The sequence below is a fragment of the Adiantum capillus-veneris genome, chromosome 3 (genome assembly GCF_014529385.1).
Source record: "Adiantum capillus-veneris isolate H3 chromosome 3, ASM1452938v2, whole genome shotgun sequence".
Classification (NCBI taxonomy): domain Eukaryota; kingdom Viridiplantae; phylum Streptophyta; class Polypodiopsida; order Polypodiales; family Pteridaceae; genus Adiantum; species Adiantum capillus-veneris.
In genome coordinates, this window is record NC_140933.1 from 162529928 (window position 1) to 162557537 (window position 27610).

A 27610-nucleotide genomic window follows, 5' to 3' on the forward strand; every position below is an offset into this window, starting at 1 on the left:
GGACTTGGTGAGGTTGTTGTTGCGTAGGGAACACGGTGTTTGTAATCTGGATCTTCCTAGGTGCTGGTTCTAGATCCCTTTGGGTATCTTCTACCAAACTCCTTAATTGCTTGACTCGCTCAATCTCCTCTGTAGGGTTTGGGTAAGTTCCTATCTTCTTTTTGGATCCTGGCCATTGTGGCTCATGAAGATCTTCCTTGTTGGTTTCTATGTTAGTGGTTGTTTTGGTCTCCATGGTTTCACCTAAATCAGAATCTTCTTCAGCGTCGTTCATATATACGGGGTTGTCACCAGTCCCTATGTTGGTCTTTGAAATGGGGTCTGACTTCGCTGCTTTTTGTGATCTCTTTCTTCGTGTTTTCTTCTTTTTCTGAGATTGGGCAATTGATGCCGTGTCTCTTTCCTCAAGAATATAATTTTGTTTTTGGAGCATCGATCGTGTGAGTACGTTTACTGGTACCACGGGTGTACTTGGTGATGGCTCCTCGGGAACTTCAATCAAGTTTAATGGCGTGATCTTCGGTGCATTTGGATTATTTGGACATTGGGCAATCAAATGATCTATGCCACATCGATTACACATGAGTATCAACATTGTAGACGTACTCGCTTGATTGGTTTGCATTAGTGTGGCACTCTTTTGTAGCCTAATAGGACACTCGGCTACACGATGTGGACCTCCACACTCATAGCATTGAAGAGGTGGTATCTTAGCAGTGTAATTGATATTTTGGCCTCTTGCCGCAAGAGCAGCTACTTGATATACAGGTTTGACTTGTCCCCAATAGTCCTCCATGTAGTATTGTGGACTTTCTTCAAGCACATCCATCCCATAGGCGATATTAGGATCTATATCTTCCTCATGGCCTTCCAAACAAGAAATAGATGATTCACAACCCACTTGATTCACAGAAGTGATTCTCGGATGTGGTGGTTGCGGTCCTAGCACTGAAGGTGGTAAGGGTGTTGTTTGGACAACATTTTGGGCCCTAGGGACCATGTGTTGTGCTGTTTGTTCAAGAGGTGGGGCCGGCATCAAGGCAGGCACTCGAGGTGTGTCTGTCCATGCTAAGGTTGGTCTATTGGCCATCTGTTGGAGCCCCATTGGTCCAACTGTTGTAATGAGCCCCATTGGTCCAACTGTTGACATAAAAAATTCCATTTTTTATGTCAAAGACGTCTTATCGGTTTGATCCATTCGTCTGGATTATGTAAATATTAGTCAGTTAGTCAGGACTCATAATTATTCCCACTTTTGTAATCATGAGCAAGAGAACCCCATGTACATTTTTTGAGCTAAGGTGACTAAAGTATAAAAGTCACCTTAGAACCATTTTTTTGAATAACATTTGAATTAATCCTGTGTCGTAAGAGTCTGAGAGAGAGAGAGAGAGAGAGAGAGAGAGAGAGAGAGAGAGAGAGAGAGAGAGAGAGAGAGAGAGAGAGAGAGAGAGAGTGTCTTATCCTCTTCGCTACACGCTTCTCCCTCACCGGATTCACGACGCGACCACACCACGGCGATAGTCTCTCCGAGAGCTACGCGCCCACGCCACGCATTCGCCGTTTCGAGTTGATCGCGATCGATTCTTCCTCGAGCTTGTTTTGCTTGTAAGTAGCACAAACGGTATCTGTTTTCAATAATCAAGTGCTTCATGGAATGAGAAAGAGATTAGCTACACATAGATACTGATAAAATTAAGTTTCGCCCACTTTTGGATTATGACCTATTGGTCTATCGCGACAACATTCGAGATAGCTAGGGTTCAAATCTGGTGAGATTAGACTTATAGGTAAGTATGTCCTAGTGAGAGGATGGTGCCTAGTAAGTTTGATGCGATTCTGAGTTCATTGGACGTGTAAACTATGTTGTGAGAGTTAAGGGATAGGGTGGGTTGCATTCTACCAGGGTTAGTGATTGATGCATCATAAAAGTGCGTATGTGTAGATTGGTCTCAGCTTGTGGTCTCAGCTTGACAAGCTAACGAGATTGCCTACGTGTACCTACGGGTTAGTCGTGTCATCGGATGATAAGTATGTTGTCTGTGTCGTGCTCGTGAGTATGAACAAGGGAGTAGTTAGGCCCTAAAACATTGGCGCCACTGCCGGGGACACAAGACCTTAAGTAGGGATATCTACGTCACTCGTGTGATGGTTAGCTTACTTTAGTTTTGACTAGAGAGAGTTAAACTTTTAGAACAAGATCCAGGATAGAGTATCCTGAGGTCTAGTGGATAGCCAGGAAGCCTGTGTCTTGCCGAGGGTCTGCGACTAGTTAGATTTAGTTAAATAGGATAATGAGGAGTTATGGTTTTTGGTTTTGAGTGCTTGTTATACTTGTGAAGAAATAGAGTAGAAAAACGCTGTAAAACCGCAAAAAACAAACAAAAAGAAGAAACAATAAGGCTGTTTGCTTGCCTTGAAAGCAAAACCCACCTCATATACCCTTGAAAGGGGTGAAAAGAGTCGACATTGAAATTTATGATTCAACACTCGAGAAAACATAAAAACTGTGACCAAAACCAACAAAAAAAGAAAAAAGAAAAAAGAAAAAAAAAGAAAAAAAAAGAAACAGGTGATTGTCATAAGGAAACACTAAGTGAACCTAAAAGAGGCCAAGATGAGATATAACCATTAGCCAAGGGTAAACTGACTGTGTCATGAGGTATGACTGATGTGCACAAGTTTAAGATGCAATGTCATCAAATTTACATCACTTCAAGTGCAATGGAGTTGTGAATTGTCAGAGAAAAGTGAAATTTTTGAAGTGCTTGAGTTTGAGGTCAAAATAAGTCCAAACTTCACAAAACTTGGGGGATAGACTTGTATGGGCACAGGGAACAAGACTATGCAAAAACAGACAAAAAATTGAGTTCCTATTGCTCACTGCCTGGTCTATCGCGATAGACTGGTGAAGGTGGTGTTTGTCTAGCAACAAGCAAAAAAACCTTACACCACAAGCTTAACACATCGATACAAGGGTACTCACAAAAATTGAGTGAATTTGAATACCAATTTTGACCCCAAAACTTCAAAAATGGTGTTTGGAGTCTGGATTCAGAGACAAGGGCAAGAAGTCTTTGACCAGATGTCCAAACAGTGCCAAAATTGGTCAATGCACTACACAAGGGGAGACTAAACTAACTGTGGGGAAAACTTTGGAAAAAAAGCTGAAAATGAAGAAAGAGCTCAGTCTATCACGATAGACCAAGGAACTTTCTGCTGGGGAACTTTTCTTTCAAATTTTCCCTAGGGAGAGATTTATCAGGGCCTAAATAGCAGACACACCAAAATTCAAGGAATTTAGATCACTAAACGTCAATCTGAGGGTCAGATAGAGAATCAAGCTCTGACTGAAATACTAAAAGGGGACCAAAACCCAACCCAAGTGTCCAAACATCACAAAACTTGAGGGATAGGCTATAGAGGGTAACTGGAACCCAAGGGTAAAGTCACAATTTTGAACTGACTTGTGCTGAGCAAACTGTCAGTCTATCGCGATAGACTAAGGAAGTAGTGAGTCAGACATTTTTTGCATTTTGTGACTATACTGCTAGAACATACTCTCTATATAGATCCTAGCCATCATTTCATCATCAAAATTGGACCACCAGAAGACTGACTAAGTGGTTGCTGTATATACTTGAAAGATTTTTTGGTAATTCAGGGAAAACACTTGTGAACAGACTAACCATCCTATACAGGAAGAAGGAGTCCAGGTAAGCTTTAAGTTTGCAACAAAACTTTCATTCTTATGTATTTGAGGTTAGGAGCCTTTGTTAAGTCGGGAGCTAAAAGTGTCAGAAGTCAAGTTAGCACCACGTCCACAAAAGAGAGTGTAACTCAGACGAAACTAGACCCATTGGCACCAATTATTGAAGAGGGAAGTGATACTGACACTTCGTCAGAAAAGTCCTTCTTCATGATGGGGAGTCAACAGCCAGTAGGTTTCAACGGTGAAGGACCAATGCCAGGGGGGAGCACCTCCCTACATCCTTTAAACGAAACCAAGTTCACTATAATCTTCTTGGAAGGAACTAACTCGAGGGGAGCCCTAGTCTATTCTGACTATCGGGGACGCAAGTGTATCTGTATTGAAGAAAGACCGGCTCAGAGACTAGAGATAATTCGAGTCTACGATGATGGAGACAGATTCAGAGACGAAAAGGGAAACCACTATCTGATAGTAAGTAACCCTGAGGATTACAACAGATATGGGGATAACGTGGCCAAAGGGAAAATGGTTTCAGAAACCCAAGAACCGCCTCCTAACATTGATCGACCTGGAGTGCTTTTTATGTATGATAAGAAAACAACCAGAGTCCCAACCTATAATGAGAATGTAGGGATTTACAAGCATGAAAGCAAAGGAATAGTCTCTTACTTTCAATGCAAGGAACCCTACCCAAATGAATTAAGCAAAGACAAGGTTCTTTACTTATTTTCTTATGAAACTGCTATGGGGAAGGATATTGTTTTTGTTGACAGATACGGGCGAGAATACAAACGTATTCTCCCAGAAGAGGTTGAAAGGGCAACAGTTCCGGGAGCATCGACCTATGGCCCTGACGAGGTACCAAGAGCCACCTACTCCCCTAGCAAGTCGACTAATCCCTTTTCAGAAGAGTATGATGCTACCTCACATTCTACCCTACCACCCACGACCAACTACCAGGACCAACCAGCTACTCAGCATCACTGCAGGCATGGCTTCGATAGAGTGCTACATTAGAACAAGACCGAACCCGCGAGGGTTATCAAACCGCACGAGGGTTAAGGGATTTACAAGAACCACCACTCTATGCACAGTATCAAGGAGAGAGTAAGCCAAAGACTCAGAGGTCAACTGATCTTGAAAGAACACCCCGAGGACGAGTTCGGAGAGATGAACCATCTCTCCCGAGAACTATTAGAAATTATGGATTAGGAGCACCATTGGGAGAAGAACCTGGCCACTACAGAAGATCAGAGGAGGTATATCGACTAGGACGGGGAGATCCCATGATGAGATTTGGAGACCATCGTAGAATTAGAGCTTCTCAAGTGCAAAAATGGGTAAACAATAAATATACGGGAAGCAAGGATCCAAGAGATCATGTAGCAGCCTTTGTGCGTGTAATTAGAGCTGAAGAGGTGCTAGACTTTCCTACCCAATTTGCAGGATTCGGTTTAACCTTAGAGGATGATGCGGCTACATGGTTTGACTCGGTGGAGCGAAGAGAATTTGAGTCTATGGAGGAAGTGTTTGACGAGTTTATCGAGGAATTCTCACAAAGGGGGATAGCTCATAATACCGTCTCGCAAATCCATAAATTCAAACAGAAAGATGGAGAGTCCGTGCGAAAGGCCGCCCTTCGATTAAAAAGATATGTTAAGTTCTGTCCTGTTGAAGAACTGCCAACTCAGTCCAGAATTATGCTTATATTTATACAAGGACTAAGGAATGCAGATCTTCAAAAGGAATTACATATGAAAAGGAGCACTACGTTGAATGATTTGACCAAGGAAGAGCTATACCTTGTGGACAAATGTGCGGTCTACAAAGAGGGTGAGTTCAAGGATCTTGACAATGATTCTTCCTCACAACAAAGCGGGAGCAAGTCTGCTAAGACAACACTGAAGGGGGAAGTAGCGGTAAGCCAAGAGCAGCTTGTAGAGGAAGTGCTTAAAAAGATTAAATTGTATTCCAAACCACAAGCTAAACAACCAAAATGGTGTGCGATTGAACAAAAATGGACAAACCATGGAACGGAGGAGTGTTATTATAACAAGGGATATGTGAGAGAACGACCATATGCTCCACAAGCTCAGGCGACATCTCCTCAAGTCCAACCGATGCCTAGATATCAGACTTGCAACCTACCAGGACATGTAGGTGCAGAAAGACCACAACCAGTGTTGGGACAACAACCACCCCTACCAGGATTACGACCAGTCGGCATAAGATACACACCCACAGTAACTGAGTCGGACGAGAAGGCTTTGGTACCTATGCATGCATACTACGACGAGCCCAATGGATATGCGACAAACTCTGTCTATTATCCACAGGACGAACCCTCTACACCAGAACCATGGAGCATGATAGGAAATACAGGACCACCAACTATTGCACAAGCAACGGGAGAAGGACGATATAGCCTGGATGAAAGAACACTGTTGTTCATAGCCAACGGAGGCATGAGCGGGCAAAGAATTGCGCACCAACAAAGAAGAGCTCCAGGAGCACCTCAACAGCCTAAAGGACCATGCTACAAGTGTGGAGGAGACCATTCGCTGAGGGATTGCCCTCATGACAAAATCATTAGGGTCAACTCATATTGCACGGAGTGTGGAATTACTCACTTGATCCCCGATTGCCCTAAAAACCCGAGCAAAGGAGCAAAAACTACCTTGAATATGCTGGGAGCACTACCGTCGAGTGGAGGGTCAGAAAACGAAACTCCGATTCGCGTTAAGGTCTTGACGAGAGCCCAAGCAAGGAAAAATGACAATCAGCCCAAGAGTAACGATGAAAATCAAGAAGAAATCAAGACTGACAAGTCTAGTGTCAGTCGTGATATTCCTTGGAAAGAACGAAGAGCGAAAATTAAAGCTAAACGTGAGCGAAAACAAAAAGATGTAGAAGCTGAGCTAACGATAGCTCGAGAACAACTTAAACAACAAAGAGAGTCCGACTCTCTAAAATCAACGGAAGGACCAAATAGTGCAAGCTCAGGAGGGTCGGTATTGGTAGATAAGATCAATGAACCCTTATATGCAATCTTGCAAGCATATGAAGCAAGATTGAAGAACATACAGACCCTAGAGCAAAGGTGGATGACATATCCATATCCAGAGATAGAAAAACAGAGACTAGAGATGTGCAAACAACTGATTGAAACTGCACAAGCTTTACTTGAGCCTCCACCTATGGAAGCGGGAGATAGAGTAATCAAACCACCAAACCATGAAACACCTCACAAAACCGAACAAAGGATACCCGACAAGATAGAAAACATCAAATCCTTGCCGGATGTAGAGGATGAAAAAGACGTACCTAATAGCACTAATGAATCACTGAAAGATTTTTCACCATATTCGCCTATTGTGGAAGAAAATTGGCCTGAAGAGCTATGGGAAACGGTGCAAAAAGCTCAAGAAAAATATGAGACAAGAACAGTCGAGTCAGCGCCTTTCTCGGAGCTGAACTTGAATAAGACTCCATGGGATTTGGATGTTAAATCATTTCAAGGGGATAATGGTTCAGTTGCATCCGAAGATAGTAGACCACAATCTCTCAGAACTTTGCCATCATATATGGGGGACTATGAGGCAATATCAGAAATTCGAAGAGTACCTTCTCAGAGAATAGGCGGTTCAAATCAATTGGACACTAAAATCCTGACAGACTTGTTGACCACTCCGGTCAAGTGTACAATCACATTGGCAGAATTGTTAAAAATTAGGCCAAGCATGTGGACGGAAGTGGGCAAATGTCTTGAAAAATTTGGCATAAGGACGCCTCTTAAGTTCTTCGAAACCGAGCTTAATGACACAGAACCGAAGAAAGTCAACACTAGACCAATGCCACTCAACAAGGTAGGAGAGTATTGTGAGGGTGAAGACGGCAACACGACCCTACCAGTTGAGTATAATGGCATAGAAACTAAGGCAATACTTGATAGTGGAGCTGGCATTGCCATTGCGACCAAATTGCTATGGGAAAAATGGGGAAAACTAGCAATACGAACAACTAGAATGAAATTGCAGCTGGCGGATGGGCACATAGAAAGGCCTATAGGATTGCTTGAGGCAATCGTGGTATCTTCCTGTGGCATAGAGTACGAACATACCTTTGCCATAGTAGATTTCGGCAAGAAGAACAACTATGAAATTATCCTTGGTAGGCCGTTCATGAGGCAACTCAAAATGGTGCAGGATTGGGGGTATGATTATTTGTATCTAAGACATGCTGAAACTACTACATGCGTAAACATGAAAAATCATAGCTACCATGATGTCACGAGAATCCCAGTGGAAGAATTTGACTCAACCACCATTAGTGGATCAGAAGTCCCAGCGTGGCTTTGTAAGAAAAAAGAGATATGGATGTGTGGGGCATCTCAATGTAGTGAATTTGACCACGATGAAAAGACACTAGAGAGGGTCTTGGAAGACGATGCCTATATACGAGAACCTTTTCCTGAAGAGAAGCTCGAACCCCTAGAATGGTCTCAAATTTTAGCTACATTGGATGTATGCGTCAATGAAGTCACTCCCACCAAATTTTGTGATGAGAATGGCTACGATATCATACCATACTACATGTTGAGCAAAATTGTGGAGGAGGACGAGGACGAGGTAGATACTGAGAATACGAGGATCCATAAAACAGAAACAAAACTTGAGATTAAGATAGTGGGCTATGTGGACATCCCCACTAAAGAAATCAAGCAGGAAGGAGAAGAATTTTATGATTCTTCTGATCAAAGTGAAAACAAGGATAACGCGGATGACGAGAAGTCGGAAAATACAGAGGGAGACGACAATCAAGATCAAGACAATGACGTCTTCTACAATTTCCCAAACCAAAATGAGAGACGTCAAAAAAGATACAAGAGTAAACGACACCACATCAGTACACCAACCAGGTTGAGACCCATGCCGGAGTTTGAGGGTAAGACACATTTCCTTATGAACATTCATGCTGTTGATTGTGCTAAGGATAAAGTGTCAGGAAGATTTCTTAAGGTTGCTAAAGAATCAGGATTTAAGTCCAAACTGTTGAAACCTAAGAAAACCAGCAAACCAAAAAAAAGAGTTCCAACAGAAAAACTGAATGTCTATGGTAGTCCAATTATGTTGAACATTGAACGAAAAACGAGATACAATGAGTGGAAACAAAAAATTAAAAATTTATGGACAACTGAAATGGAAAGTAGCGATGGAACGAATGCTAGTGATGGGAGTAGAAAGATAGATGCACCTCCTCACTATTGTAAGTACACCATTCAGGAAAGAAGATTGGTGGTTCAACAACCAATGAGGGAGCCTAAATCAAACGAGTCCTACGACGGGCCAGAGAACGCCAAGAAAATAGACTTAGCAGAGCCAGGAGAAAATCCTCGACCTGCTTACATTGCCACAGATTTAGGTCAAGAAGAGGAGGACTTACTGATCAAAACACTTAAGGAATTTCGAGATGTATTTTCCTGGTCGTACAGAGATTTGAAGGGAGTGGATCCTAACATTTGTGAACATTCAATCCCTCTGAAGTCTGATGCAAAGCCAAGCAAACAACGTCCATACACGTACAATGAGACATTTGCCAAAAGGATAAAAGAGGAGATAGACAAACTTATGGAGGCTGAATTTATTTATGAGATAGAACACACGGACTGGGTGTCCCCGATAGTGGTGGTACCTAAGAAAAACGGGAAATTATGAGTGTGTGTAAATCTCAAGAAGGTAAACGCAGCAACTATAAGAGACAACTACCCTCTACCTATAACTGAACACGTCTTGAAACGAGTGGCTGGCAAGCAAGCCTATAGCTTTATGGACGGATTCTCTTGTTATAACCAATTGGGGGTCAAACTAGAAGATCAATACAAAACAGCATTTGCAACAGAATGGGGCATATATGCGTCTAGGGTAATTCCATTTGGCTTGACCAATGCTCCAGCCACATTTTAGAGATTAATGACACACGCTTTTAAAGAATACTTACAAAAATTCTTGGATATTTACATGGACGACTTGTGTGTCTATTCGCTATTGAGAGAAGACCATATAGATCATCTGAGAAAGGTATTCGAAAAATGCAGAACGTATAGGATTTGCCTCAACCCAGAAAAATGTGTATTCATGGTACGACAAGGTAAAATCTTAGGCCACATAGCGTCGGCTAATGGAATTACCACTGATGAAGACAAGGTGAAGGTGATCATAGAATTGCCAAGACCAAACACTGTACGAGAGGTACAATCATTTATGGGACATTGTGGATACTATCGACGTTTTATCTACATGTACGCTGTAATAGTAAAACCCTTGTATAGTCTAATCATGCTCTTCATTTGGACAAATGAATGTGAGGAGTCATTCCAGAAATTAAAAGATGCATTGGTATCTGTACCAATTCTAAAAGTACCAGATTGGTCAAAGATCTTCCATGTACATGTAGATGCTTCAGCATTTGCAATAGGCTGTATACTAGCACAACCAGATGAGGGAAAGACGGATTTTCCAATCAGTTATGCTAGTAGACAACTCAATAGTGCAGAAAAGAATTATACTACCACTGAAAGAGAAGGATTGGGTATGATATATGCCGTAAAGAAATTTTGGCATTACTTACTCGCGAACAAATTCACATTCTTTGTGGATCATCAGCACTTAGTAAACAAACCTTGCAACACGGGACGAATTGTAAGATGGTTCATTGTGTTGCTGGAGTTTGATTTTATGGTAGTGGTTAAGAAAGGAAAAACTCATGAAAGAGCAGACCACCTTTCTCGATTACTACATAGCGAAAAAGCTACCGGAGTAGATGATGATTTCCCAGACGCATACCTGTTTAATATAGAGATGGTACCGCGTTTTTTCCATATTAGCTGCGAATCTGAGTTTTACTTATCCAAATGACTTGAAAATTGAAAATAAAGCTTAAAAGGAACTTGTGAAGCTGTGCATGTGCTCACAGTGAAAATCTGGCAAAAAATTTCCATCTAGACATCCTACGTGTAGGATGTCTTTTTCATTAGAATTGGTTCATACTTGACATGCAGGTAGTGTAAGGCTCATGGAACATGGATATATGCTTGGATTTGAATTTGGATATCAAAAAGTGGATTTTTGGGCTGATTCAGGCTTTAGGTCACAATTTGGGTAGAATGTCCATCATAGGTAGCAATTGATGTCCAAATGGGTTGAAAATTGGTATATGGGCTCATTGCACCATGGTATTGGCTCCCATGATGTCATTCTTTGCACAGAAGGCTAAATTTATGCTGGAGACATCCTACCTGTAGGATGTCTTTTTCATCAAAATGACATGAAACTTGTTCTGTGGGTTGTCCTTGGCCTATGCAACATGACGAAGCCGGGCCTAGTAGTAGGCCTACGGAGGAGAGTCTTCAGGCGCCAGTGCAGCAGTAGCTTCAAAACAAACTAGAGCGACACACGATGACGACCTACGGAGGAGAGTCTTCAGGCGCCAGTGCAGCAGCAGATGGCCAATCAATCCCAGGTGGGTGTCCCATTATTCAATTAAGTCTTTAATTAGTTTAAGTTATTTTATAAATTAGCATTGCATACGTAAGAAGGATAAACTGACTCAAAACGGAAGGTAACTTCCAACGTGCATTTGTTTATAAGGTAGGAAAGAATTGTTTGGGTTAAAACTGGTTGAATTAGGAAAGATATGTTTGATCATCCTTAAGACAGCTTGTCTCAAGACACCTCCGACTCCTTGATATAAATTGATGATAATGATTGGCTTTCTAGCCACGGTTAAGTCGGTTACCCCCATGAACGATGAGTTTCTACTCCGTGTCATGTCTTGATGTTTCTACATAAGTTAGGATACCGTTTTTATCCTAGGGGAGCCGCCCGGTTGTATGGGCAACTGGTTTGGTGTATGGGCACCCGGAACCTTGGGTGGGGGTTTATCCACTCCGGATTTGAATAAGCAATGGGTGTCGTTTTTCACCCTTAGGTGGTCTTGAGACAAGAAGAGTACTGGTCATGGTTATTATGGACAATGTTTTGATTGACAGTACCCTGTCTTAAGTTTAAAGATGCTTGTTTTCTGAAAGAATGTCTTCAATGCTGTTTTAAAAGGTTGATTTAAGAAAATGCAGTTGAAAAATTAAAAAGGAATCATTATTTAAATTGTGGAAAGAATGTGGTAGTAATTAAACAACAATAAAATCATGTGTGAGTGCGGGGTGGTAAGTGGGGATTGACTAAGGTTGTCAATCATGGACGGGTGGACCTGATTAGTCAGGTAACTATCCATCCCTGCGCACTGAAACATTTTAGAAACTTCTTCACTTAGAGAGGAATCCACCAACGGCTGTGCCCTCACATATGTTAGGGGGAAAAAAGCGTTGGCTAAGGAAACCATAATCTGAATGATGAAGTTATAGGGCCTAAATAAGAAAATTTTTTGTAGGTTGTTTGAATACATTGTCCTGTATCCGCTGCGAGACAGAACTAGGCCTGCTTCTAAGGCTATAGACCCAAGCCATTGTCAATGGTAAAGGTCTATTCCTTGGATTCTTCTTGTTTAGAGATTCCGATTTTTACAAGGCCTAGAGACCTGTCAAGGATCCCATCCCGATCTTGGTGTAGGCGGGTTGGGGATCTTACAGAACCTAATCCAAGATATACAAATACACCATATAACACCATGACAAACTCAATGCTAGCATCTTCATATGATCTAAAGTGTAGTACCTGGTACTTGAACCAAGGTACACAAAATACATCATAGAGAAACACTAAACACCACCCAAAATTTCCCCAATGGATTACATCAATGTGCCATTTCATGAAACTTTGGAGTACATAGGTAAATGAGGTATATGTGAGCCAATACATAGCATAGTACCAAGGTTGAGAGAACATCATTAAGAGATACAACCATCCGCGATCATACAAAATATAATTGTAAAACCACAAAGAAACAAGCATACTCAACGAGAAACGAGTAGACACCATCTTCATCGAACATTCTTCAAAATCAAAGTTTTGCAATTCAGGCTTCAAAACCTGAATATCCTCTCCTCTCTAAATCTGATCATCAATCTACAAAATCTGATGTAAACAATATGAAATATAGATCATTGAGTCATCAGCCTCAACATCTTCCATCTGCAAAATCTGATTTGCAACTTCCTCATTGAGAAAATCAGCAATATGCACTTCAAACATAGAAATCTGATCTTGAAAATCTTCAAAATATTGAATATCTGCAACTTTTGACTTTGAGAACAATCTCAAACAATTGAGATACATTTCCATAATCAACTTTAATCACCAATATGCAACATATAGCACATCCAACAAATCAGATTTCACTTCATAATGACCTAAAATTGGCTTAAGGTGAAAAAACATCTGTGCAGCCATCAAATAATGCTTTTTCAGCATCTGCAACACCATAGAACACAAATAAATTGCTACAAAATCTGAGTTAGGCTCCAAAAATCCATTTTCTTGTATTTTTAGATTCAGTAAATAGCCAATCTGATCTTCTTGTGGCTCAATCTGAATTGATTCAGAACTATAAAACTGGTTATTAGCATCATGTTCACTCAAATTTGGCAAACCCACATTAGTTTTCTCAAGTTCTTCCACAAAAACATCATAAAAATTTGAGTTTGGAGGCAAAACAAATAAATCAATAAACTCCTCCTCAATCTAAGCACTTTCATGATCATTTTCACTTGCTAGGAATTCCATAAACACTTCAGAAAATTTTGAATCAATGCCTTGCATTTCAGCAAGCTCTTGTTGGCATTCAGGAAAATATGTCTGATCTTCTATTTGAGAGAAATAAGCTTCAAAATCCCTGAACATACCTTCATTTGGCTTACTAATTGGACCTTGCATTGCAAAATGAAAAAACCTTGGAGTTTGCTGCATTAAATCAAAATTTCAATCAAGTCCTTCAGGCATTGTTTTTGGATCATCTTCCACTTTGAAACAGTTTTCCTAAATAGTTAAAAGATGTTTTGAAATCAAGTCAGAGATCTACAAATCCTCTTTGTCCAATATTGAGGTTTGCCCTCTGCAAAAGTCTTGTTGAATGCTAAAATTTGAATCAACAAGTGTAGACATCTGATTTTGATCCACTCCACCTATCAAAAATTTCCCATTTTGATCTATGGGATCACTTCCACAGTAATCCTCAGTCTTCAAAAGTGGATCAAAAATTTGGTTAGGAGCAATGACAAAGATATTAGCATTAATTTCAGTTCCCTTGCTTGAAATATGAAGTTCTGGATATTCAAGGTGACTTTCTTGATCTGAGTTTTGCTAATTTTCAGCCCTATCTTGGTGAGTTGAAGTATGCATTGAGTTTTTTTTTTCATTGTTGCCCCAACAAGTCCAAAAAAACTTGCAAAAATAATGGCTTTTGTAATATCAGATTGCTCTCTAAGAGTGCTTTGAACTAAAATCTGATTTGATTTACAAGCTGAATTTTCAAAGTTGAGACTGTCCGATGCAAAAACATTGCTTTCACACATGTTTTCATCATCATCATGTTGGTTGTTTGGATGTGTGTGGTGAAGAATTTTCCCATTTGGTGGTATCTCTGATGTTGGCTTAGGGTTATCTATGGGTCCTTGGTGGCTCCTTTGGCTCACTCCCCCCACTTGGACTCCCTTTCCATGACTTGTTGACACTCCCATTGGGTATTCCCACTCATCATCCTCATCATAACTACTCTCATCAAACCCAAACTCCTCTTCAAACTTCTCTCTCAAATGCAAACAAGCCTTTTGCAAACATCTGATTCCCTTCTTGGTAGAACAAGATTTCAATCTTCTACCCTTGTATTCATAAATATACTCCAATGCATCTTCAAGTAGACATTCCAAATCATCTAGCTTCTCCTCGGGTACCCAAAACTTCCCCCTTGATGATGCTTTATGGCAACGCATGACAACTTGCAAGAACTTTGTGCACAAATCAGCCATACAAAAATACTTGCAAGCATCTCCCTTTGAGCACTCATCAACCATGCATGTACACCCATAAGTTTCTTGGTCCAACTCAGCACAGATCTGTGACTCAACAGACAAATATCAAACTTAGCAGAAAATCTGACTCAGTAAATATCAGACTCAACAGTATCTGATTCATCATCAAGATCTAATTCAGCAGGATCTGATTCATTAGCAATATCTGATTTAGTAGTATTTGTATCACCACAATTCGACAAACCCAACATCCGACCTACCAACATCCGACTGAGTAACATCTGACTGACCAACATCTGATTAAGTAATATCCAATTGACTGACAAACTATATCCAATTGACCAAATAACTGACATACTAGTGTGTCTGTCAACAACCCATCTAAAGATTCATCTTACCACCTCTATCAAGCTAATGATTTGTGTGTGTTTGTTCTCATACAAAGTGTGATCTTACAAGGTAAGGTGTGGCTAGAATACATCCACAACTAAATCATTCTTCTATGGTAGATCCACAACCCTTTCTAATGTTTTCCTCATGTTCAGATGAAGACCGAAGGATATTGTTTTAGGATTTTGTAATTGAATATATCTACACAATGACTAAATATTCTCAATAGTGGATTTGATTGTGAGGTACATTAGTAACATACAAACTTTTATTTAGGTATTTAAGATGCTATAATGAAGTAGAATTTTCTCTAAATGACACCAAATTATATCTCTAAAAAGAAACAAAAAATTGAGACCCGCATCCAACCAGAAAGGCTTGAATTTAAAATAAAATCTAAGCATTTTCCCACTATCTACTAATGTAAAACACACCTCTTATCCTTAGAGTACTTTTTTGCACCCTTTCCCTCCCCTTTGGTCTTTTGGATACCTCTTAATACTTGGATAGCTAGTAGTTTTTTAAGTATGCTAACCAAAATATTGATTTACCATAAGCATGATAATTTGAAGTCATGTAGATCCTAATATTCTCTCTACCATTAAAAGATTACCTTAAATTTCTTTATTGATATTTACTAGATTGGCCATCCTAGCACACAAAATATAGGTGTGAAACTTCAATGAAATTAAATTACCATTAAAAGATTACCTTAAATTTCTTTATTGATATTTACTAGATTGGCCATCCTAGCACACAAAACATAGGTGTGAAACTTCAATGAAATTATTTTCACAATGATGCATGTTTTCATGTAGCCATGTCAGACCAAGCATGATTAAAAAAGTCTACAAATTAAGCTCAAAACCAAGAAAGACCTAATTTTTTGCTAAAAGCTCTAAATTAGAAGCTCTCCAATAAAAAGCACTCTCTCAAGATGTGCTTCACTAATTCCCAGTTCTTTCTACCAGGATTTTCCATAATCTACTAACCATTCCCACTTCAAAAGCAATGTCTGATCTTGTGGCTACTCCAACAAATAAGAAAACATAACCAAATGTAGATCTTTGACTATCTACACAACCCGTAAGCACTTATCTGTCGTACATATTATATATCTCAAGATGCGCTTCACTAATTCCCAGTTCTTTCTACCAAGATTTTCCATAATCTACTAACCACTCCCACTGCAAAAGAAATTTCCGATCTTGTGCTATCATGGTGTACATAAAACTACCTACTACTAAAGAATATAGCACCTTGGCCATTTTGCTTTCTTAGCATCAGACTTGGGAGCATTTTTCTTGCTAATTTTTTCATATACCTGCATTGGATTACTCACCTCCCCTTTGCATATTAAAACATTGCAAGGCTTTGTGGATATACTTTTCCTATGAAAACTCTAGCATTCCACATTTTTTATCCCACTTGATACACTTACCAAGAAAGTGGATTGCATCTCCCAAATCCCTCATAGAAAATTGTGTGTTAAGTGACTTTTTCAAGATGGAAATCTTGTCTTTAGACTTCTCAAAAATAAGCATATCATCGACTTAAAGTATTAAGACAAGAAGTGAACCATTGTTCAACTTAGGGCATACAAGTAGTGATCTTCTTGGCTCCTTTCATACCCTTGGGAATACAGGCACTTTTCAAAATTCATGTAGCACTACCTTGAGCCTTGTTCTAGGCCATACACTACCTCACACAATCTACACACCAGTTTTAGGCCATACAATGCCTCATGCAATCTATACACTAGCTTTTCCCTCATAGGGTTCTCTTTTGTCTTTAAAACCCTCTCGCTATTTCATGTAGACATCCTCATCAAGATTCCCATGATGAAATGCCATCTTCACATCCCTAGTCCAAGCACAAGATGGAATTCAGCCATCTAAATTGATGGAGAAAAGTTTTATTCAAAATCCATGCCTTTTTTTGCTTGAAACCCTTAGCAAGCAATTTATCCTTGTACTTAGGCTCAGGATCCTCTTTTGTGTACTTCTTCTTGTAGAACCATTTGCAAGGCAAAGCTTGTTTGCCCTCTAGCAACTCTCTCAATTCCCAAGCCTCATTTTCCATAATTGAGCTATACTCAGATTGCATTGCCTACTCCCACTTCACGCTATCTTCCATCTCAATAGCCTCTTGGTAGCACGTGGGATCTCCACAATCCATGACAAATAGATAGTCTAATCTTGATTGAAACCACTTTGGGGAACAAGATACACATGTAGATCTCCTTACTACTTGACTGTTGGACGTTGCTCTCTTAGGAGCATCACTAGCTCTCTCTGGAGCACTACCAGAGGTAGGTACATCGCTAGTAAACTGACCTATTTGCATAACTCAACTTGAGGCTACGTACTTGAATCTCACTCTGCAATACTCAACCTCTTTCATGAGTTGTCTATGCATATTTGATTATTTAAAGATTACTTGAGTGCTACAAATAACTCTCTGAGATTTTGGGTACCAAAGAAAACAACCCAGCTCTGCATCTGCACCATAGCCAATGAAGATGCATTTGTGTGACTTGGGATCTAACTTCTTTCTGAGATTTTGGGTACCAAAGAAAACAACCCAGCTCTGCATTTGCACCATAGCCAATGAAGATGCATTTGTGTGACTTGGGATCTAACTTCTTTCTGAGATATTTAGGCACAAGTGAGAATGCCTCACCCAAACACACACAATCGATCATAATTAGGCTTCTTGCCTATCCATATCTCCCACGAAGTCTTCTAGTTCAATGGTGTACTTGGTAACGTATCGACTATAAGCACTGCTATCATAATAGCCTCTCCCCAAAAATATTGAGGTAAATTTGCCATAGATAGCATGAAAGTGATCCTCTCTTGAACAATCCTACTCATGCTCTCAAAAACAACTCTATTCTAAGTAGGCATGTATAGCATAGTAAACTACCTCCTAATGCCTTGTTTACTACAAATCCTTAAATTGAGAGGATACATATTCTCCCCCATTGTCAATATGTAAGGCCCTCAAATTCTTGCATGATTGGTTTTTTGCCATAGCTAGGAACTTCTAGAAGGCACTAAAGACTTTGCATTTCCTCTTCAACAGGTAGACCCATACCTTTTTAGCCCCTATTGAGTAGAGTCATATATGAAATTCAGGCAATATAATCCTCCCCTAGAGACTTATGTGGCATAGATCACTATGAACCAAGCCTAGAGGATTCCCTAGCCCTCAATCTAATGGCAATTAGGTAAGCCTAGTTTGTTTCCCATATATGCAATGCTCACACAAACTAAAGTTGGAATAGTTTAACATAGGGATATAGCCAAAATGTTGTAACTTATTCATTCCCTTGTGACTCATATTACCAAGCTGGCTATGCAAAAACTCAGTAGAAGGCACCTCGACTACATAGATAGAGTTCTCTTTCAACTTTTGGCCTTTGAGTATGACCAAGTTACCTTATTTTATCATCCAAGAACCATTGCCAAACACTATCGTGTATCCAATATTATCAAGGTTCTACTAAAACAAAGATCTCAATTAGCTTTGGCACATGTCTAATAGCTCACATCATCAAAATTCACATCTCCATTTCCACATATCTCAATCTGATGAGTATCACCTAGCTTAATTGAACCATGTGTACAAGCATAGCTGGAAAACTTTCTTCATGTGCCATCTTGAGAGATACCACGAATGAGACTACGATCCCTCTGCCATTTATTGTTCCTCTAGATACTTCCACTTGCTATATATGCATCGCCATGCCCACTAGTGTCAAGAGACTAACGTCAAATCTCTTTTGTGAGAAAAGAATTGGTAACATCACTAAAAACAAGCGTGCCCTTAGGGACGAAGTTACAAATGGTAGTGTTAAATGTATCCCATGATGTAGGTAAAGAACATAGCAAGAAAATGGCTTTCATTTCACCATCAAAATTAAGCCCGTTTGATGTCACAACTGAGTAAATACACTCTTAAACTCATTCAAGTATGAACTAGCACTGCTACCTTATTTTATGTTTGGATATATGAGCTTCTTCTCATTAGAAACACTTTGTTTGATTCACTCTTACCATCCCGTTGAGCATAAAGACTCCCATACTTCTTTAGCATTGGTCTTATACATAGTCGTGAATAATATAGGGTCACCAAGATGTAACCTAATAGTTTCCATGGCATGAGCATGAAGCTCCTCCCAGTGATCATCAATGTACAAACCCTCTCTGTACTCTATTAATGGTGTTGCAAATCCTTTGTTGATTAGCACATCAAGCATTTTCTGCTTACATAAAGTGAATTTGTGCCATCGAACTTCTTAATGTAGTAATCTTCTTTCTCAAAATATCCAACCATATTGACAAGAGCTAACTGCAAGAGAGTAAAGCTAAGAACTTATGGAAATTTTTTAACAAATATTTCAACAAAGTCTCCTCTATTCAGAGATCAAAATCTCAAGTAGAAACTCAACAAAATCACTGCAATGTCAGTGCAAAAGAGTGTTGTAAGCGAATTATAAAACTCGTATGAAAAATCCGATAGACTCTCCTCTATTCAGAGATCAAAATCTCAAGAAAAACACAACAAATCAATGCTAATTGGGCATAAATTGACATACACTGCTCAAAAAAGTTGTTGAAAGGCTGCCAACTTGGCATCAATGCACATATACATGTCTATACATGTCCTATAAAAAGGCCACCAATGGGGATCTTTAGTAGCCTAATCCACCTCATGCTAGGTAACTGGATCCTTAGTGCTCGGCTTAAAATAGCTCACGAAACAACCTCACAAAAGGATATGCAAACATGACTAGCCACAATCTCAGGAAGGACTCTTTTGGACTACGTCTCAAAAACAACTGAGATTGCCAAAACAAGACAAAATTGGCTCCACAATGACGTAAAATGGTAGTATTTTTAGCACAATATACATACAAAACATAAGGTTGTCAGTGCAAGACCACAAGACACGCGCTCAAATAGGCACCACTGAGATGCAAGCAAAGTCTGGAGGACTGAAGTGAGTGTTGGGGTAAAGCCCCATGTGGCCGGTTAGGTCAGATGCCCACCCACTATACTTATTCATTATGTACATAACAGAATAAGGGGGCTCACATATTGAGAGTGAGTTTTAGCCCCTGCAAACATAAGGTCTCCTCTTCTCCTCTCTTCTCCATTGCTGCACACACTCACACACGCTCCTGCTCGTGCACTTCAACTGGTATCAAAGCTCATGGTGGCAAGTCGGAGAGCACTGCGACATTGTGGTGAAGCTGTGAAATTTTCAGCACTGTTTTGCAGCAAAATTTTGGATGAGAAAAATATCGATTTTCAGTTTGATTCCCACCATCCTTCTGGGAAACGTCGTGGTCTACAAATTTCCAGTTGAAAGTTTTTCCAAATCCAACGCTGTACGTTTGGCAGACTGCATGCACGTCTAAGATACACAGCTGATTTTTACAGATCTATTTTGACATGAAAAAACAACCCATTTCAAGTCCATTCGGGTGAAAGCATGAATAGGTGGAAAGCTATATATGTGATATAATTAAATAGCATATCATGACATTGGGGGTGTGGTCACTGGTGCCATATTTAAGACGTCCAAATTTATATTTTAAAAAATGTTACTCTTAAAAATTCAACCTTCACACACCCACGTTCTTTCATGAGTAGTTGGCAGTTTCAAACACCGTTCCCCCCCCCCCCCCCCCCCCCCCCCCCCCCCCCCCCCGACCCCCCACCTCTCTCTCTCTCTCGCATGTGCGTGTGTCCTCAAGGTCTACTGTGCTTAGAGATTCTATTGTGCAAGCTTGGCTGCTTCAAGGATGATTGCAGTAACCACCCTCTTCTCTTTGAGGTATGTCTCTCCCATTGAACATGTACACTCTCTATTGCTTGAGCACGCGCTCCCCACCTGGGATCATTTAGCTACATTAAGCTGCATTTGGAGTTGCATGAGTGCCACACCTTGCTCATTTGCAACAAGAGGCGAGAAAAACCTAATGCTGCTGCTGGCTGCATGAGAGGACATAGACTCTCGAGGTAATTTTCTAGTCCACAAGCTGCATGCAACCTTGGGGCAAATCCCATAGCACATCACCTTGAGCAGGCCCATGAAGTTCTTGTTTCTTTTTAGCAGGGCTGATAAGCGAGGGCACACCACGTCTCATGAGTTCATTGGATGATGTGTAGGTATATCACTTGAGACTGCATCATGGCACCTTCCTCAAAGCATCCGATTCAAGCAAGCAGTAGTCTAGTTAGTAACATCGACCCACCTCTGCATACAAAGTTTTGTCATCTTGATGAGTAATTTCATATGGAGCATGGATTGCCATTGGAGGGAGTTGATCCGCGTAGCTTGAATGGAAACAATGACATGTTTGAGGAGGACTCGGAAGCTATCTTTATATGCCCAAAGCCTGTTCCGGGTAGCCAGAGGAAAGTGAAGGCATACCATGCTCGGTCGGAGTTCTTACAAAAGCTTGTGACACTGGGATGTCTACCAGGAGGGTCCCTTCATGTATGAAGTAGGGACTCAATTTGCAAAGGCCTTTGCATTGGAAAACTGCAGTGAATGTGGCAAACATCAAATTTCTTGGGCTATCTTTGCAGAGAGGGCAATGAGAGTCTTAGAAGAAAGACACAACTTGCAAAACAAGATCAAGAGGTGGGAAGAGCAGATGAGTTGTAGAGGGAGAGGTTCCAAAACCACTGCTGCCTCTACCAGATCATCATTGAAAATAGAAGGTACGTCTGTACCATTGTCAAGCGTGCCTACAGGAGGATGCCTGGTACAATTGGCAGAGGAGGATAGCAGGGCACTTGCAAAAATGAAGAATATTGCAGAGGGCAGATTGCAAGACTATAAGTCAAGACTAGAGGGTGCAAAGAAGCAGGTAGAGGATCAAGTCAGAGAATTGCATAGGGCTAAGGGTGCTCAAAGCTCAAACACTTTGACCATAAAGTTGCAAACGGAGATTGATTGCGTGCAAGACTCTGTAGCTTGACAACGCCGCCTGATTGATTTGATTGGATAGTTCTCGAGTACTACTAGAGACAATGTTGCTGAATTAGAAGCCAATGTGGCTAAAGCAAAGGTTCATACCCTCCTACATGTGCTTCACTTTGTTTTGGAGTATGTGGTTCACTTCCATGTGGTTATGTGATTAGAGTGTTTTGGATTGTATGGTTATGTACTGTATGAGCATATTCTATTTCTGTTATGTGCTATATAGCAAAAAATATGTGCTATATGGTCACAACATAGCCATCATCTTCATGGAGTGGGTGGTTATATGCTATGTGCCATGTGTGGTTATGTGCTATGTGCTTTATAGTTCAATCTAGGTGCAACATGTTCACAATAGTACCCTCATCTATTTGGAATGTGTGTGATTCTATGCTATGTGCGCTGTGTGGTTATGTGTGTGATTCTATGCTATGTGCTCTGTGTGGTTATGTGCTATGTGATACATAGCACAATGGACATGTGTAATATGTGCTATATAGCATAACCTGTATGCTATATTCTCACAGTATAGCCGTGAAGTGTGTGTTAAATATTGATATGTGCTACATAGCACAATCTTTTTATTTGCTATGTGCTAAATAGCACATTTTGTGTGTTATATGTTCACAATATAGCCCTGGAGTGTGTGGAATAGTGAATTGTGCTATATCGCACAATCTCTATTTTTGCTATGTGCTACATAGCACCATCTCTAATTGTGCTATGTGCTACATAGCACAATGTTTGTGCTATATGCTATGTGCATGTCTCATATAGCCCACTGCATATCATATACCCAACAAGCTTGTGCTATATAGCATATAGAGAAATGTTTAGGCTATATCTGATATTTTAAAAAGTCTTTCTGCTATGACCTATAGTGCATACTTTATGTAGCACTTATAGCACATTATACTTGGACTGTGCTATGTGCTATATAGCACATTGCATATCATATACCACATCAAGCTTGTGTTTATAGCATATAGAGTAAGTGCTTGTCTTATATGTGGTATTGCAAATAAGGGATAAGATTCACGCTGCATATTCTTTTCAGCAATGTGCTTTTGTTGGGTTATTGAGACTTAAATTAGATGTGTTGTCTTCTTTGTTTCACAGGCACTACTTGCAGAAGTAGAGACCAACATAGCACAGGAATCAGAGCACTTTAAATTTTGTGTTACCATGGAGAGGACTTCACATAATGTGGGGGCCAGTTTGATGAAGCCTTTTCCTCGTGTGGATTTTGAGCAGAGCATTAGCGAGGTGGCACTTAATGGGTTCTACCATTATGTAGGATGTGGATTCCCGTTCGATGCCAGAAGCTTGGATGTATTCTCCCTGCCTTGCACCCATGTGTACCATATGCTATGCTTCGTGCATGTATGTAGGGACTATGGCTATTGTGTTGCACTAGATTGCAACATGTCTGTTCCCCCTAGAGCTAAGCATACGATTGGTCTGAAGGTGAAGAGTGAGATGAAAGAATCAAGTGCAGGTAGTCACTGTGTCAATTATTTACTAGTGCTATTGCAGGCCCACTTTCCATTGGGAGTTTAAAATCTTGCATTTAATGAAATCATTTGCAGGTACATACATCGCAGCAGAGACCTGTATACAAGAATCATTAAGGACAAAAACAGAGAGTCTCTACGCAGGCCACTGGTAGGTACCAAAATCAGTATTTATGTGTATATTTTGGGATACTCCAAGTGAGATTTTGTAAATAGCTTGCTTTGTAGAACAATCATCACATGCTTGCTCCAACAAGGTGATGCATTCCACAAGGAAGAATGACCTGATTACCCCAGGGATGCAGCCAGCCCTTGAAGCGGAGTCTACCGTAGGGGATGCAGTATGTGGAGTAGTTGAAGACATCTTGATGGCAAAGTCTTCTGCAGTCAAATCACCTAGGCAACAACTAACTCCAAGAAGGCTATTGCGTTCTTCGTTGAGTGCCAAAGCATCACCAAGTTCCCTCACTAGAGATGAAGCATCAGATGTGGAGTAGTTGAAGACATCTTGATGGCAAAGTCTTCTGCAGTCAAATCACCTAGGCAACAACTAACTCCAAGAAGGCTATTGCGTTCTCCGTTGAGTGCCAAAGCATCACCAAGTTCCCTCACTAGAGATGAAGCATCAGATGAGGCAGTTGGCAGATGCTGTGAAAGCAACACCCCCTCCAGCGGGGAAGAAGCCAACACCAAAGCGCAAGAAATCAACTCCCAAGAACTTAGGTGGAAGTCCCACAATGGATATACCTCTTGATTCATTAGGAAGAGGAAGAAACCAAATGCAAAGCAATGAGTGTGTTTTTGTTGTAACTTCATGCAATTACAAGATGTCTTTAGAAGGCATGTGCAATCCATTGCACCCCTATTGTATCCATGCTCATTGATGAATCAAGTGTTGGAATTTGTTAGTGACATGTCTCTTAATTCTTTGCATCGAGTAGTTGCAAACTATTTGCATTATTTTCTTTACATGTTTAGTAATATGTGTCTACTTTCTCTTGTCGTAGATAATCAAGAAGTTGAAAAAAGAGGAACTTGCATGAGATGCACTCGCTCTTCAGGGTTTCTAGATGAGGGGTCTGTAGGTTCATTGGCTCAGTCTTATCCTGTGAAGCATCCAAGAAGGGGTGCTACAGCTTCCAGGGGGTTACAGGCAAAAAAAAAGTGTCTTTTGATACAGTTGAGGGGTCTGTAGGTTCAACTGCTCAGTCTTATCTTGTGAAGAATTCAAGAGAGGGTGTTATAGCTATCAGGGGGGTTATAGGAAAAGAAAAAAGAGTCTTTTGATACAGTTGATTCCTGCACACCTACTAGTACTGCTGAATTTGTTCCAAATGTGCCTAATGCAGTTGATGTGCAGGTTGTGCATGATGATGTGCATACAGATGTTGACCATGCTAAACTTGAAAAGGGTACATTACCCACCCCCACCACAATTGAATCTGGCACAGATGCCATTGATGATGCTATGGTAGTTGATGCCTGCAAAGATGCCATTTTTGATGCTACGCTAGTTGATGCCTGCACAAATGACATTGTGGATGCTATGGAAGTTGATGCTCGCACAGATTCTGCTACTACTGATGGCAATGTTAATGATGGTGGAACAGAAAGTATTGTTCATGTTGTCATAGATGCCCTTCTTGATGCAGTTGTGGCTATGGGTACATATGCCACTGTTGAATCTGGCACAGATGCCATTGATGATGCTACCACAGTTCATGCCTGCACAGATGCCATTGCTGATGCTACGGTAGTTGATGCCTGCAAAAATGACATTGTGGATGCTATGGAAGTTGATGCTAGCACAGATGCTGCTACTGATAACAATGTTAATGATGGTGGAACAGAAAGTATTGTTCATGCTGTCATAGATACCCTTCTTGATGCAGTTGTGGCTATGGGTACAAATGCCACTGTTGAGGATACCAGAGGCATGGGTGAGGAGGTCCTCATTGAGAGAGAAGCTAGAACACGTGAGGCAGTGGGTGCAAGTGATGTCATAGCCCAAGCCGAGGTGGTCTGTCCAAGTGATGCAGCTGATGACATTGTTTATGCAAAGGAGGCAAAGGGTACAGATGCCGCTGTTGAAGATATGGGAGGCTTGGGTGAGGAGGACCTCACTAAGAGAGTACCTGGAATAGGATCAGCAGAAAGAGTCAGTTACACATGATACAACTGAGTCTTGTACAAATCCCACTGTTGGGAATACCAAAGGTAAAAGTCTAGAGGTCCCTATGGGTCGAGCGGTTGCTACAGATATAAATGAGGCAGGTACAAAGAATGCTGATAAAGAGGCCAAAAATGGACATGAATATGAGAGGCAAGAGAGGCTAGAGTGTCTTGTGGTAATGCCAGTACAGATTGTTGCATTGCCTCCTGCGTCTTGTGAGGACAAGAAGAGAAGGGACAATTTATGCATCATACTGGATGTGAATGGGATTCTCATAAGGAGCTATAAGGTCTCCTTCTACAAAGGAATAGCAAGAAGCAGTACTCTTGATTGGGCAAGATCAAGGTATCAGGTAGTCACTGGGCCAAATGCTATAGGAAAGATGCAATTTGAATATGTGGTCAGGCCCAATGCATCAATTTTTTTGCATGCATTGCTGCAAAGAGCACAAGTTGCATTATGGAGCTGCATGACCCAGGACAATCTAGCACTTGCTTTGAGTGCATGATTTTCTAGGCTGAACAAACAATTTTTCCTCGATATTATCGGTCAAGAGGTGTGTAGAGAGGCAAGCTTCAAGATAAATGAAGTTCCTGGGATCCCTCCATGTAGAGATAACGCAAAGCCCATATTTTTCAAGTGTTTGAAAGACTTTTGGAAGCACTATCCTAAGTTCAACTTTGATAATACACTGGTGGTGGATGACACACTCTACAAGGGTCTACTCAACCCTCCCAGGACTTGGGTCTGTCCTACTTCATTTGAACCAGTAGATATTTGTCAGTCCCCAATTTACCTGTTAGCACATTGTTCCCTTGGTTAGTCAAGTGGACAGTCTCACCCAGCCCTAATGCTTATGCAAAGATGAACCAGTTTGAAAATCCTTCGGATGTAGTGGCTGATGACGGACATAGTGTCTGCTCGTGTCATCAGCCACTATATAAGTCAATGAGAAGTATGTAGGGAAGGTTGATTGTGATTATGGAATCATGTATATAGCATTTTGCGCACTGAATGTACTTGCGATTACTATACAAAAAACTGACCTGTTCAAAGTTCTCTAAACTTAATGATTGAATGATGTAATTTTATTTTGGTGATATGATGTTGTCATACTCTGATAGAGTCCTGCTACATGGCACACATAATAGCATAGACAGGACCATCGGGCTATTATTACACATAGTTATGCTATATAGCACTCATACTGCAAGAAATACTATGACATAATAGCATAGATAGGGAGATTGGCCTCTTGTTACACACACTTATGCTATTATGGCACACATAGTGCTCTCAATATGTAATATAGCTCTTTCACATACCACACATCATATCATAAACAAGAAAATTGTGCTTTTCTTACACACACTTTTACTGTATAGCACACATGTTGCTATCTTACTACAATAGAGTCCCTTTATAGCATAGACAGGGACATTGGGCTATTATTACACACACTTGTGAAATATAGCACACATAATAGCCTAGTTAGAGACAATGGACTATCTTGACACATTACTTGGCTACATATCACATATAGTAGCATGTACACAACTCCATAACACCCAATGGGTAGCTATTCATAAGAGTGAGATGTTTAACTTGAGATTTATTCATTGTAAGAATGAGACATGTTTACCTGAGATTCATCAAGAAAGTTAATGGGATGCTCTTGATAATATTTTCTTCCCAATTGTTTCCGACAAATATCTTGGCTAACTTTTTTCAAGGTGCAACATGTTCACAATAGTAACCTCATTATCTGAAATGTGTGTGATTCTATGCTATGTGCTCTGTGTGGTTGTGTGCTATGTGATACATAACACAATGGACAT